At 36.2% G+C, this 15,666-nt stretch overlaps 1 protein-coding gene and 1 pseudogene across 2 annotated transcripts in view; both read left to right on the top strand.

The window, feature by feature from the left end:
• The window catches only part of LOC111243997 (tetraspanin-8-like), a 38,737-nt gene extending 28,518 nt beyond the window's left edge, over window positions 1-10,219 (top strand). The window contains exons 7-8 of the transcript XR_015320300.1: window positions 6,450-6,578; window positions 8,522-10,219. The gene's annotated coding sequence lies outside the window, so the exon portion shown is untranslated. The remainder of the gene's footprint in view (window positions 1-6,449; window positions 6,579-8,521) is intronic.
• Window positions 10,220-10,462: 243 nt separating this feature from the next.
• Window positions 10,463-13,423, top strand: LOC111245104 (very long chain fatty acid elongase AAEL008004 pseudogene; annotated as a pseudogene). The gene is made up of 2 exons (XR_015320298.1): window positions 10,463-10,789; window positions 11,205-13,423. The product of XR_015320298.1 is annotated as a very long chain fatty acid elongase AAEL008004 pseudogene (transcript).
• The last annotated feature ends 2,243 nt before the right edge of the window (window positions 13,424-15,666 follow it).

Raw genomic sequence — 15,666 nt, 5'->3', positions numbered from 1 at the left:
TATATATATTAAAGATTAAGGTAACATTTACAAAGTGCTGTTTAGTGAAACACTTTGTTGTCTCCCGTGAGCAAATTCGCGGGGGACATTCAATATGTGTTCAATGTGTTTTACTGTGTCACAGTATCTTATTTTTGGATAGAATCGAAAACAAAAATCTAATAATTGAAAATCAGTCATTCGTACCGAAAACGAGCCGAAGTATCTCTTCACAGCTTTAGCTATCCCCTCGTGATTTTACAATATTCGAGCGTTGGCGGTAACAAATCTCGTCTAGTTTCAACACGATGTTTAAGCTGAGCAGCTTTTTCGCGTAATCCGATATCATCAATGGCTCTTTCATCAATTATTATTATTACAAAATATATATACACACAACTATAAAATGATATAATGGCATATGGGTACTGCGATCTACGCCTGCTGCGCATGTGGCCTATGTCCATGTCCCATGTGCATCATGATAAAATAGGGCATAGATTCGAACAAATTTGTAGATACAAGTTAACTGACTGACTATTTCAAAGTGAAATAAAGAGAATAAATTAGCGAGGAACTTTATACTAGCGTAGTATAGCTTGAACAAGTTACTTAGCGTAAATCAAATAAGCTAAAGTATGTTAAGGTTATCTAGAAAGCGCTGACGTGAAAAAGCTGCTACGTTAATAAAGTTAATACCCATATATACAGAATGGACAGATGTAGGTTTATAACTGAGAAAATGAGAAAAGATTATGAGATTAATAATGATTCATATCCACAAAAGATGTATGGATAGTGATTATTAGAAAGTGTTAATTAACAATGATGTCATTAAAACAACAAAAATTACCATTATTTTCAATGGGAAAATTATCCTAAATGACTTGTAACTAGTTCATGGCTTTATTCTATAGAATACCTTTTTTGTGCACTATAGTGTCATACCTGAAACGTCACGCCAATAGTGTAAATGCCTATATGTACTATTGTGCAAGCTATAAAAACTGAAATACACGTCGGAATAAAACATAATAATAATACATAGGTGAAGCACGCCAAGAGGCTGGTAATAACAATTAACTTAGCATGTTACCATCATGCACACCATTTTGATAAAATCGTGTCGTGACGTCATCGTTGTGGAATCGAACTTATTCCAATAACTGTTACCAGCATATTTTCTAACGTTAACCGAAGTACCTCCCACCACTATACGAGCCCCATATATATATATATATATATATAGAAAAGGCTAGACCTTTTCGTAACTGGTTGTAGAAGATCGTGTCAAAACTTGTTTGAATAAACCTACGCTTAAAGTTAGTAATCGTTTCTTACAACCGTTGCCTTCTTTATTGTGAGCCAGCAACCATAGCAGTGGCAAAAAAAACAACAGCAACATTATGCCCTGAATAAAAAAATGATTAGCAATCTATAATTGTTAATTATGTTTCAAGTAATCACGATCGATTAAAATAAAAAATTTTAGTTACTTTCTTTGTCCTAATTTTGTTGTAATTTTGTCCAATTTGGCTCAAAGAGCGAAATATCTGGAACACACAGAACAAATAACGATGCAGAACTCATGATATGCATACAGAACAAACTAGAAGTTAATGGAATGAAAATATAAAAATCAAATTCGATCAATCAAATGCTAGCTTTTTCCGAACATATTTAGCGTAAGTAAAAGTAGTTAAATATTCAACAGTTCAAAAATTGTGCGCAAAGTGATCACTGCAAATGACTAATAATTGATGAATAGAGTTTGGTTACTGAACAAATACATCCACAAGAATAACGTACCATATACAAATTCAAAATAAATTATGAGCATATGTATACACCTACCTAAAAGCCCTATTCCAATGGTTGCTTTATAGAACGTGAGGCGCTAAAACTCAATTTAAAGATGTAAATGTGTAACCCTGTTTTTGTGTTGAGTTGTAATACCATGTATAGAAACATCTGCGGGTCCTCGCCATCATTATTTCAAACCTTCAATGCACTTAGGTTTACGCATGTTTCCTATACCAGAGAAGGACCTACCTGAACAAATTAAATCTAGACTACTCATGTCATTCAAAGTTCATGTTGAAGATAGAATAAATGGAGTCAGTAACCGCTATCTGCACGTGAAATGCTTTCACTAATATGTAACATTAGCAACAAGTAGATTTAGGTTTTATAAAATCGTTTTTTTTTTAGATAGTAATATTTATAATGCTATAAAGTCTTACTCTTTCTAAATTTAAACTCTTAGTCGCCGTGGGTGACAACTTCTCCTATTTTTCTTTTTTTTTTCTATTTATTATTTATACGTATTACGTTCGATTGTAATTCATCAGGGTCGTTCAAATGACTTTTTTGCTAGACGCGATAAGTATTGCGTAAACAAGGGTTTGGCTTATCTCAATAAAAAAAAAAGTATGTTCTCTATTTTGATCGATTTTACATTTTCTTACAATGATATTTCTACTCTGCGTCTGAAGATCAATATATAGAATAAAACCTTTTACATCCCGTATCTTTCTTTCCTCTTTTAATGGGTTATGTGAGAAAACCGTCGACCAATTTTTTTTTGCATACTACTTCTTAATAAGTTTTAGTCTTAGAAGTGTAAATTTTTCGTTACCTCTCTTTCCTATACTCTACGAGTTTACTCGTACAGGAGGCTAGTAACAGTAGACAGGTGTGGAGATGCTTAATATTGCAATCTGGACAAAAGATAACAGGCTTTAGATGTATAAAATATAAAAATCTATTCAAAGATAATATTGCTTGGCAATGAGTAAGCGACGAATCTAGAAACGATCAGTACAGCATAAGAAATTATGTATAAACCTCAGGCAAATCATATTCAAGTCCGCACCTGCCAAAATCTAGCACGCGAAAGCATTCACATTAAAGCTCTTTACGAAATTGATTTTTGTCATCGCTTTCTTAATTGTTGCACGACAAGACAGTTAAAGTAGCAGCTAACTCATTCATAACAAAATATGTCAGTCCAGACTATTGTCTACTGGCTATGATAAATGAATATAATCGACTATAATATTTCAGTATTATGGTCGATTAAATTTATCGTTCTCATCGTGTCACGTATATCTAATAGTTCTACAACACTCATAATCTATACGACTCACTCCTTAGATGCTTTACAGCACCCAATACTTTAAATTTTTAACTTTTTTAATACTGGCTCCTTTGAACATCTTGAGATGTCTTCCCTATAGCTGAGTTGCACCTGTCGGTCCTCAAAGACAGACAGACTGACTCAAATTTTTTATGATAGAAGGATTAATAAAGTCGAATATTTATACTGCCCGGACTTAAGAATGCACGCACATGTGTCAAGGTATATACGAAGAGTGGATGCCGCTAACTACAGTAACCATAAGGTTACATCCTAAATGCGATTTTTGATTCCATGTAAAATGATGGTCAATCGCGCAATACGCTATCATTCACCACATCCGGTCAATGCTGAAACACACTTGCAGCCTGTAGGATTAATACAAAAAAAAAACCTTAGTTGATGAGGAAAATAGTTTACACGCTTGGAAAAACGAGATTTCAAGAAATAAATAAAACTAGACTAAGTGAATGACCGGTACACCCCCATTACCGACATCGCTCAAATGATAATAACAGATTGATTTTCGTAAGCATCAAATCGCATGCTAATCTAGGAAAAAATACGTGGAAAACAAAGGAGACTAGCGCAAGCGTAAATTGGTAAGAAAATAAAATGGCTGTAAATGTTAGACTATCTTTAATAACAGCTTTTAGATTTTCGACACCAGATATTACCAAACTCACCATGACTGAGGTGTTGTGTCCTATTCCCAAAAACATCTTCAAGATTTCGCCCATCATAGTGAGCGTCTGCTATTGATCAAACAAGTGGAAGAGTCGCAGCATACATTGATACAACAGGAGTCGAATGAACCGTTCTTCGATGAGAAAACTATTAGTTCTATTAGAAAGATTCTATAACAAAAAGCGGCACGATTTAACCACTTTGCAATCGATTTTGTTAGAGACTATCCATAACCATTAAGTTACTGAATAACGTCCTTATACTTTCACGAATACCAAGTAAAGTCACACTTTACCGTATCTACAAATTTAAAAACAACGGTACAAAAGCTGAGCACTATAGGAAAATAAGTTCTGTAAGTCAAGTTACTAAATAATCTCATAGCAAAATGCATCCAAATAAAGTATATGCCTCAAACGACTACCCATTTGTACGGAAACGGCCACTTAGATTTTGCAAGAATGCAGCCCAAGATTTACTAGTTTTCCCCAAAAGCGAACAGTTTCAACTGTATTTTCCGATATAGAACAGTTTTGACCGCATAAATAGTACAAAATTAATCGATTGAAAAATGCCTAATACACACCGAAATACACTTTAAAAAAAACTACGCCGAAATTAGTAGATACTGCTGATTAGATAGAACTACAGAACAATAGATACTGACGATAATACTCTGCACGCTACTGAACAGTTTTAGTACCTGAATCATCCGCATGGTTAACAAATCTACGTTCTGCAAGTAATTAAAGCAAAAAAAGACCCGATTTTAAGAGAGACTCTTGGGACAGACATTCTGAATTTCAAAATTAAAAAAAAACTACTTTTGCTAGCGAAAGATGCACTAATGAACAGTGTTTGCGCAAGGCTTTCGGAAATTTTCATTACAAACAAATCAGAAACTAACACCAAGCTACTACGTCGCTCATAAGGTTCATATTTTACTTATACGACAGTATTTGCAATAATGGAAATTATTGGATATTAAATATAGCATATAAATATAAGAGAACATGACGATTTATTAAATTGATGAGTTTTCTAGCCTTAACATTTTCACAGGCAGAAGTATACACTTTTAAATATATCCCCTGAGACTTCAAAGAAGCGAAAAATCAAGTCATTGTTTCGCACGTCATAGCTCCAAGAATATCAAAACCTAAAAAAATTATATTATGAAAGCCAGTATTGTTAATTGTTTATCTACGTCTCTTCTGAAAATGTATTCTTGTCCTTTGATTATTGACCCGATTACTGGTTACAACTCGCACAACTTAATTGGCATAGTGACCTAAAAAAGGGGTGCTTGCGGTTTAAATAATTTAAGGAGTGTACCGAATAATCTGAAATTAATGTCCTCCTTTAGGAACCTGATATTTGATCTAGTTCAAACATGCGCTATAGATACGTAGCCAATCGTCGAATTTATAAATCTGCCCATTCATTTGCTTTCCCCTCATTTGAAATAAAGGGATTTGTGAGATTACATTAACGGACGTATGCGAATTAAGGTCTTCTACACATGGGGTATATAACATTATGCTTGAATGTAATTATGACCATTTTTTCCCTATTATGACCAATTTAGATTGACTTGATCTATTGCTTGCACTGTTGCTGTCATTACGTTCTATATGATAAATAACGTTCTGAAAAATGTAGTCTTTTTAAGCCGAAATTTCGCGAGGAGTGATTATGTGAGAAAGAGTATGTGATATGCTCTTAAAAATTGTCGGTGCCCACTTAATATTTAAACAGATTAGTGAGTTTTAAAAAGTCAGACGGCTATGAGCAATGAGAAAAAAGTGCATCGTACTATTATCAACTACCTCTGTCACACGAGATCATCCTTAACTTAGCTGAAAGCCGAATGAAACAACGTAAACTTTTATCTAATAACCTCTCTCTGTTTCATAACGAATTTTGACATTTTCAAAGTCTAAAGAGCGTGTATTATTCTGGTGGAAAAGGTGTAACCGTATTGAAAATGAGAAAGACCAACAACGCATGCTAACTGTAGTAAACAATAACGTCCTTCCATTATGGTTGTTGCTAGCACATTTTCAAAATTGTCGTTTGTTTGTCATTAGCTACAAAGCACTCATTTAAGGTAGGATTACGAAAAGTCCTGAATCTACTTTTTGTAGCTAAATATGTTGTTCGTAAATTCAATAGTTTATTTGAGTGTAGCAAAGATGAGAAGTCAAATGGATATAGCTTACGTAAATTAATAAAATTCAATTAGGCATGTATTAGTATCGTATAGTTCCTTTTCACAGCTCCATCAAAACTGATTTCAAAAACATATTGAGCAGATCAAAACTACGAAATCTTTGGATGACCTGTTCGGCTAAATAATTAAGTTTTTTACATGTTAAATACATACAGTGTGGTAAAACTACCACATTTGTAAGAACTGAGCTTATCACATTTGTATCATATTGAAATTACTGTAGTAGCAATTACCGATATTTCTAAAACTGTATTATTTATTAATATATGACAGACGTACAATGACACTGTGAAGAACACAATCCATATTTTGTGGCCATCACAATTTGTAGTTCCCAAGTATGTTAAACGCAAATTGAATATACTGCATCTCAAAGAGCACTAACGCAGACTGCATTATGTCTGTATTTAGGTACACATTGGCTGGGACATTATAGTTCCTCTCATACCCATCGTGGCAGCTAACCAAGAGCGAGTCACAGACCAGAAACATCGAGTAACGCTCCGCAAAACACCGCGGCCTACTCTTAGAGAAATAACGGTAAGAAAATTAAACCACAACATCTACACACATTAGTGTTTTTTTTTTAATTGAAACCCACTTCTGTTTATGATATAAGCATCAGGTATTACTGCAACATTCAAAAATTTTAAGGGTGCTTTTCTTTGGTCCCAATTATTTTTAGAACAAAAAAAATTATGTGTTTACGTACTATATACATGCATTGTTTATAAACTCAGAAAATCGGAGTCCACGGTTATAAACAGTCGTTAAATAACGAACAACTGACTGTTTTTAGAGCAATAAAATATCCAGTAGACAACCATGACATCACTGTCATTATACATCGCACCTTTTATGCACCAGTACGGACGTACAGGAGGTAGCGCGCTTTTTTAGAATCGTCTCTTTCTGACATCGAATGTTCTAAATATAACTTTTTAATTTAAGATCTATATATTTTTTTAATATTTAATAATTGTTTATAAGCAAATATTTGTATCCTTGCAGCCAAGAATAGGTTTACAGGTTTTTCGAATAGTGTTGAAAGACAGATTATTGTTGTCGGTACTGAAAATCTAAATCTAGCGTAATCTAAAGCCTAATGTGCAAACGTAATATAAAACAATGCTACAAAAAGCACTGATAAAATCGTATAAACCAGTTTAGACTACCAACTATCATGGCTTGTACGTCAACAGTTTCTCATTTGAAATAAGAATTACATTGAACCATCAAACTAATTGATACAAGTCAAAACACACTGTAAAACCAAAACACAAAAGCTGCCTTAATCTTTTAAAATGCAATGCGTATTACAAATTGACTGGTCAAAGGGTCTAAGCACTGACTACAGTTTCACATCGTTGATAAAGTCAGATAAATATAACATTTTTTAGAGACCACCTAAAATAAAAATAGTAGGTTATATTATCGCTAACTCTAAGTGTCTTATGAAATAATTCTATGTAAACTCATCACTGTAAATAAGTTTCGAGCTAATCTATGACACATTGAGTAGCAGCATAAAGAATCCGTCAGTCAAAAATTCAAAATAAATAGTGTTACGAACTTGACAAATTATTTTATATATTCCTGAGAGACATCCTCTACGGAGTTACGCTCATGTAGGTATTCGAAAGGTGCATCACATGTTTTTTTTTATATCCTTTTTTTGAACAATGTTTAGAACAGCCTCCATACCTTATACATGTACAACATTTTGTCACTAGATGTGATGTATATAGATTGATAGTGAACGAAATGGTATAGATTTTCTAAAGCGTATTTAGAAACGACGCTCTTTATAAATAAACCTATTATCACTCCATGAAGCCAGTAGGGTTTCCTCAAACAGGTCATGCCTAATTTATCTCGTCCCAGAGGATATGAGGTTCAAAGGCAACAAACGGGTTATTTCATATTGCCAGTTATGTAAATTTCTTTTGTGGAAAAACAAGCCTTTTTTTGGGATTAAAAATTAGAATCTGCAAACTACACAGCATGGCAAATCTTTGAAAGCGTACAGTAGCCACGCGAAACCTGCAAAGCCAACTGTGACTGTGTGAATTCTATTGGCAGAAATAAAAGCAAACTCGTACGTAAAAAACTCCAAATATTGTCTTTAAAGCAACTCAATCACAGGACCTGTCAAGGCATTAACCTGTGATTTCGGATTGAACCATAGAAATGTCAATCTTATGTTATACCCGTATTTGTGTATGTTTTCATACATGGCATTGATGCATTTAAAAACACAATAAATATGCTCACAAAGATTGTATCTTGTGAGCTATCTATTAAAAGTTTTGACCATTATTTCTACAGCTTAATAGTATGCGATGTGGATCGAAAATGGCTGTCAAAAAATTCATTTTACGAATGTTATGTATCTATCGCTTATTCATTTCAAGCTATATTTGGCGTTGGATATTTAGCGCTTTACTATGAAAATCTTTAACGTATCACACTGATGTATGTAGGTTTATGAGACATCCTAGATAAACGAGACGCCCCTTTGCTCACGTGTCGGTCTGTACCGATCTCGCCAACTCCCGAAGAGCCCAGTCACCTCAAAGGGTTCAGTGGTCTGAAAGAGCACTGAACTCCTAAGGAAGGTAATTTAAGCATAAAATGGGACAAACTGGACGAAGAAGAAAAATGATTTCAACTCTCTGTCGAAAGCAGCTTATCGTAGATTGAATCAGTCGGCGACCGTGGTTAAGCGAGAGAAAAACGCTATGAGGCCTTATTACTGGTGCATCAACTACGCTATCTAAAGCTACGGCTACGAGTTTGAGGGGTTGCTTGTTGGAGAGGATAAAGTCACCTATCAAATCCGCACTTCGTTGAATCCCCTGCACAGCTTTGAGTTAAAGTACTGTTTACTACGTGTAATAGGTGTTTTTGGTAGAATCGTGTGGTGCGGATGTTTGTCTGAGCTGAAAAAGAGTGTCATCATCGTTGGGGTCTTGAAATAGCCTAGAGAAAAGGGTTTGTACTGTTTTCGAGCAAACGTTTTAAAGAGTAGTGTTATTTTTAGTAACTTCTACCATGGCCTACATTTTTAATTATCATTATTCTTCTTCTACGTATACACTTCACGCCCAAAGAAGATCATTAAATGGTGATTAAGGTTATCCTAATAGCTCACAAAGCTCAACTGTAATCGCATTGATCCTTTTTTGGGCTACTGCTGTTCTTATCCCGTACAACTCAGGATCATTTAACTTAAACACTACAACTACATGTCGCAAATATATAGTTTCTAATACACAGAGTACTGAATCAATAATTCAAATAACACAAATAATAGACTCGGCCAGGTGTTTTATTTTCGACCTATTGAGTTTATCAAAGCATATTATATTAACTTAAATAATGTTTACTATAACTCAGAAGTTTGCCTACAAAACATAGGATACATGATGTGCTGTAGGTTCGAAGCCAAGCATAAACAGACTTTGCTTCGTGGTGGGTAACCAGCCATCTGAAGCAGTGTTTAACAGTAGTACTGAGTGTAGGACTCGAAATGTTCAGGAAATGGTGTCACACTGTTGGTTGATGCTATTTGTGTTCGACAACAATATCTTCTGCGTTCGAATAAAAAAAAAATATAGTTGTAATCGTAATAGGTATCTGTGCGTATTAATGAAGACCTTTATGCGCCATAGAACCGCTCATATATGGAAGAATTCAATGTTTACACGTCAAACTTAATTTGTAAAGATGATTGCTTTTTCCCGACCTTATTAGCAGGAAAACTACTTTGCAGCTTTACAAAGCACGTATGTCTAATTTTGTACATGAATTTTGTATTATGCATTCTCCGTTGAGAAAAATAAAGGCATCCGAAATGAAGTTCTTCCGTAAAGTGTTCACTTGCTCAAAAAACCATATATCAAATGACTATTTAAGTCAATTTTTGGCCTATTGTGGCTTTTTTTTTATAACAATGTGTCATCGAAGCAAAATACACGTGAATGCGTACGTGTAGCATGATGACGTCAATTGCGATAGTTGATTATGTCTTGATGAGAACCAACACTTAGGGAGCTTTTCCGGGCTAATGCTTACGCTGGCCACATATTTCGTTGAGGTTTTCAAGTGAAACAAATGTCAAAAAGTATATTTGCGACATCCAGTCAGGTCTATTCAGTTTCCGACCGTCATCAAGCAAATGAAGCCTTACCACCCAACAGCGCCATGAAGCCGTTGCTCAGCACAGATTTTGGCAAACATATGAAGTACCGGCAACTTTTTTATGACTAACTAATACAAGTGTATGAGGCATATGTGTGTATGTCTGTGTCGATCTATCAGACTTCTCTCAACCAGTATGGGAGTGTTGAGTGTTTTTACTGGCTCAATCATGCTGCAGCAGCCGCTGCGGCAGCAGCATCAGCAACGTCGCGAATCTAAGATCTTGTTTAGTGTTCGTCGTTTCGCCGTGTTTCCTGCTGGTCCAAACCCTCGCCTGCGACCGCCTTCTGCCTTCACGCTTCTGGTGCAGATCAGTCTTCTCTTGTTGCAAACCAACTTCCCTCACCAACGGTACTTAAACGTCAACCGCTGCAGTGGAGCGCGGCAGTCGTCGGTCGAGTTGTTGGAAGCCGTGCAGAAGATTAGAGCAAAACTGAATGGTGCAAGCGCTCAACTGATGTAGAAAGTGAGCGCCTAACAGAATTGGCCCAGGTTCTGTGAACAAGTTTACGAAGGATTAGCTGACGCGCAAATCAGCTGAATTTAAGGCAGGTGTCGTGAATGGAACCAAAAGTCGTCTTAACGTATCATCATAATATAAACGGAGCTGTAAAATAGGGTCTACGGTCCCGTTCCAGTCATTTAAGTCATTTTATAACTGGTTATTCGTTCTTTTCGGATTCACTGAAACTGACAATGGTACTGTCTAATTAGCATAAGCATGTGGATACGGTTGTTGATCTTTGTGTAAAATACGCTTGAACATATGGATTTTTTGTTTCACCTCAGTGATAAGCTAAATCGAACGGATAGTTGTTCACTTAAATTTAGTTAGCTATGTTTGACATCACTTTATATATAAACTTAATAATATCACTATCGGGTATGGATAATAATATATGATGTGTTGCGATGATAGTGAGAGTGCTCAGTGCTTAGCTTTTCCGTTTCCGTTTTTTGCAGGCGGGTAGTTATACCTAGACGACGTTGCGGTCAGTTGGTCAAGATGCCGATAATTGTGGATCAGCTCCAATGGGCCTATCGCGGCATCATGGAAAACACGGATCCTCGTGTGGAAAAGTGGCCACTGATGAGTTCACCACTACCTATTTTATCGCTTGTGTCTAGCTATGTGTACTTCGTGAAAATCTGGGGACCGAACTACATGCGCGACCGCAAGCCGTATCAAATTAAGCACTGGATTATTGCTTATAACATATTCATGGTGCTTGCTAATGGCTGGTTCTTCGTCTACGGAGGAAGTTACACTTATTTAGGAGGTGGCTACTCGTGGTTTTGCGAAGCGGCGAACTATGGCTCGGACCCTAAGCAAATGACCATTATTACAATCGGCTGGTGGTATATGTGCTTGAAAATCCTTGAACTCATGGATACCGTGTTTTTCGTGCTGACCAAGAAATTCTCCCATATTTCTGTACTCCATGTGATTCATCATTCCCTCGTGGCTTGCTCTGTTTGGTTAGGAGTGAATTTTGGAGCCACCGGGCAAAATGCTTTTTTTCCACTTATCAACTGTGTGATACATTGTATTATGTACGCATACTACGCTATGGCAGCATTTGGCTTGCAAAAGTACCTCTGGTGGAAACGTTACCTGACCCAAATGCAGATGACACAGTTCATATCACTCATCATCCACGGCTCAATTCCAGTTTTCTACGATTGTGGATTCCCACCTTATTTCGGTTATATTACAATCTTTGAGGCGTCACTTTTCTTTGTGCTCTTCTTCAACTTCTACATGAAGACCTACAATAAGAAAGCGCCCGGAACTAGTTCAACCAAAGTTATTGACGCTAATGGAAATGGCGTCCCCATTGCCAAGACAGTCAAAGTCCAGTAATATGCTCAAGTTTGTATTCAGCAAAGGCCTGCCACACGCATGTTGTACCCAGCGGAATAATACGAGGCCATGCATGAGTGACTATAGTAACTATTCCGTGATACTGCGCTCTGCGGCTGGTCTCCTATTAGTCCAACTAGTTATTACTATCATAAGGTGTACTCGTTCAATATTGTACATAATAAGCTCAGTAAGCGCATTATTCGTCAGAATCCGTAGGCTGGCGTTGCTGGCAATCATAAACCCATTTTCTCACCATCGCTGCCAAGTGGTCAATAGCTTAGCAGCTCAAGTAACATTGCCATTAAAGGCTAGGTTACTTGTAAATTGGAGCTGCCGACGCTGAAATTGTTTGACACACACCTTTGCAAAGATTAGTGAGAATCTAATGGGCCTGTATGGAATCTCCAGCACTTGGTGTTTCGTCTAAGTGTCTTGTTGAGTGTATCTGTTTTATCGGAAACATTCTTTTTGAGCTACCTCATCAATCACCATTCATTTAGCCCAACTAAAGGGTTGCTCGTAATCGATTCATCTGTCTGCCAATTTATCATTTTAGGTCAACTGATGCAAATAGCAAGCGTTATTGTAAAATGTCGTTTGTATCTCCGATTATTGTTATTACTATGTAGATATAACGTTTTCATATAGTACGAAACGAATACTGAGTTTTGGTCGAGCGATGTTCTTGACGTACAATGCTCCTTGCATTACCATAGCAAAATACACCGCGTTCTTGCCAATTCTTTTACTTATTGGGGTATTTCGTGTTTGCTTATCAATATCGTTTTGTGCACCGTTAGAGAAAGTAATTAGTAACTAGCGCAATAGCTGGTGGATCCTCTACTCGTCAAAAAATATACGACGGGAACATCGGTCGCTTAATTTATACGCTTTATTTTCGTGTTCATACATATGCCCAATTTCATCACGATTATACCGCTGTATTTCGCCGTCACACTTTTGGACAATTTGCTAACGACGTAATTTAGGAATCATCTAGACTAACGTCCATGTCGGCTAGATGCAGGTGAAAATCAAATATAAGTCCTGCAAACTACTGACAATAAATCTTACTTAGAATCTGATTTGCTTCATCGAACGAACGCACTCTCACTCTTCGCAAGGAAATATTATTCCGAGGTTCGTCGATGTCGCCCATCACGGCACAAAATAATTTCGTGGCAACCGAAAAGCAAGCTTCGAAAACTAATAACACTCTTGATCACTCTGGCCTAAGCACCGCAGCGGTATTAAGAACAAGAACGCCACTATATGTAAATAATTACAATGAAATAAATATATACCAACGAATTAATTAATCTCTTCTTACTGAATATGGTAAATGCCATTTCATGTCAATAATGTAATAAATTAAGTCAGTTATTATCAGCAGAGGCCGGTAGCGTAGCATAGCAAGGAAGTAATAAATATGAAACACGAAACATTCTGAAACGAATCTATTAATGCTTGAAGTTGCGCTTGCCGCTATATACCAGTGAGCATATAATTTAGTTTTAATATGATTTTTACCAATCTTTCTTTTTTGTTTTTTAGATGACTATATGATTCACCTAGAAAACAAAAAGTTTCTATCTAGCCAACACAAAAAGAAGCTCTATCATGTGCCAAATATTATAGGTTTTATAGAAAGGTATGGTAAATTGTAGATTTCTGCGATTTCAGTTCTCTTTCTTATCTCACTAATTAGACGATAACCTATTTTTTTGTTACAACTCGATTTATTGCTTATTTTCAAGTTAGTCAAGATCTACTGTTAGTATTAAGAAGTGACTGTCAAACAAAGCAATTAAAGAGTTCGATAGCTATCATAGTTCGAAATTCTTAATCAACTAACAACATTAGCTATTATGTATTTTAGAATCAGTTTGGCACAGTTAACCGCTTATACTCACAGTTCCATTCAATTCCATAGGAATCACCCATTATCGCTGCACATATTGAATCGGTGGATCCATAATTATTCAATATTCAAAAGAAAAGAGGATTTTACTTTTCATGTTACGTTTTTTATGCGAGGCAAGAACTCCTTTTTGAACATTTTTGAAAAGACCTCTGTTTTAAAAAGAAAGGAACAACATTTATTGACCAGCTGAAGCTACCCCAGCGTTACCAAATATTACAGCTCCGGCTCCACGTAAACGTCCACTGGACCTGATATCTGTTCAGATCGCTTGTGGAATTCGGTCAATGAATCAGCGAAGAGACGTTGAAAGCAGTTTCCGATTTCTCTTGAGAGCCTAATAATAGCGTCAATAGGCAGGAAATAGTAAGTAACGGTGAAATTGAATTAAGATTATAGATGCTACTGAACAACGGTGAAATGGAAGAGAAAGTAATAATCTCACACACACGAACGTTCCGACGAATGTTAGTGATCGTTAGTTCACTAGAGGGAAAAGATAACACTGGTAGAAACAGCACAACACAGAAAGGCAATAAAAACTGGAAAGAGGAAAACGGCCACATTGTACAAGGAATATACGACACCATTACACACGCACACACTCGGTTCTCGCAGGCGAAATTGATGGTGAAGTCTTTCATAGGACGCTGCTGTCGGCCACAAACGCGTAAACATTCCCAAAAAGAAATGGAGCTGAGATGATCTTTAGCTAAGCAAAAGCAACCGAATGATTAACCACAAGTCAACGATACGCTCCAAAAAGCTTCAGGAACTATTTCTGTGTAACCACGCTGTTAAACTCTGCAACAAAATCAACAGGGTTAATTAATTTCTGTTTCCACCGATAACTACAATTCCTGGTAGTGAGTCGACGGGAACTTTGTTTGTGCGTTTATATACCCTTTGCTCTTTTGACTAGCAAACACATATTTACAGCGCGATCAAAAACTGATTGTCGCTGTAAATAATGTTATATTAGTTAATAGTAGATTTATTTGAAATGAGTGTGTTCTTTAGCAACGCAAGAGAGGGAAACCAAAACAGTCCTAAAAATGAGTTTCAGACAGGAAGAATAAGTTCATACTTCAAACAAGCATTGTTTGAGTTCGCTTGCCTCTTATTGTCAACCTGTTTTTATCAGCTGCAGATTACTGATTTAACCAACTATAAGTCCACTTCTCCCCGTTAATCACAACGTCTTATTGTAGCTAATAGTTGTGCATAATCAGATCATTCTGCTATTGTACATGTTTTTCAATCCTAGATTACTATTAAAAGGGTGCAAGCCATGTGACTAGTTTTGCCGGTGATCACAAAAAAACCTTCGATCACATCTCATTCCGTAATGATAATCTCCCTTTCCGTAATGATAATCATATTTCCCATCATAGCAACACACGATGCGTATTTTCTTAGGTCTAAAGTTGAACTCTTGTTTATTCTTAAGATACTATTTCTTTTTAGTTTACGTATACAAAGGCAAGAACGTAAGCGTTAAATTTTTTTATTAAAACAGAGATTTAAACGTTTACCTTATGAGACTAGGCTTATACTAGTCAGCTGTAGCCATTTGTAAATTTACCGTTAACCCCACTCAACGTTTAAATCCTTAGACAATCTTATGACACAAAGTA

This window comes from Varroa destructor, unplaced genomic scaffold (assembly GCF_002443255.2).
Source record: "Varroa destructor unplaced genomic scaffold, Vdes_3.0 BEIS01000002.1, whole genome shotgun sequence".
Classification (NCBI taxonomy): Eukaryota; Metazoa; Arthropoda; class Arachnida; order Mesostigmata; family Varroidae; genus Varroa; species Varroa destructor.
Note: the sequence above shows the minus strand (reverse complement) of the source record. Positions and strands in the feature narration are given on the sequence as shown.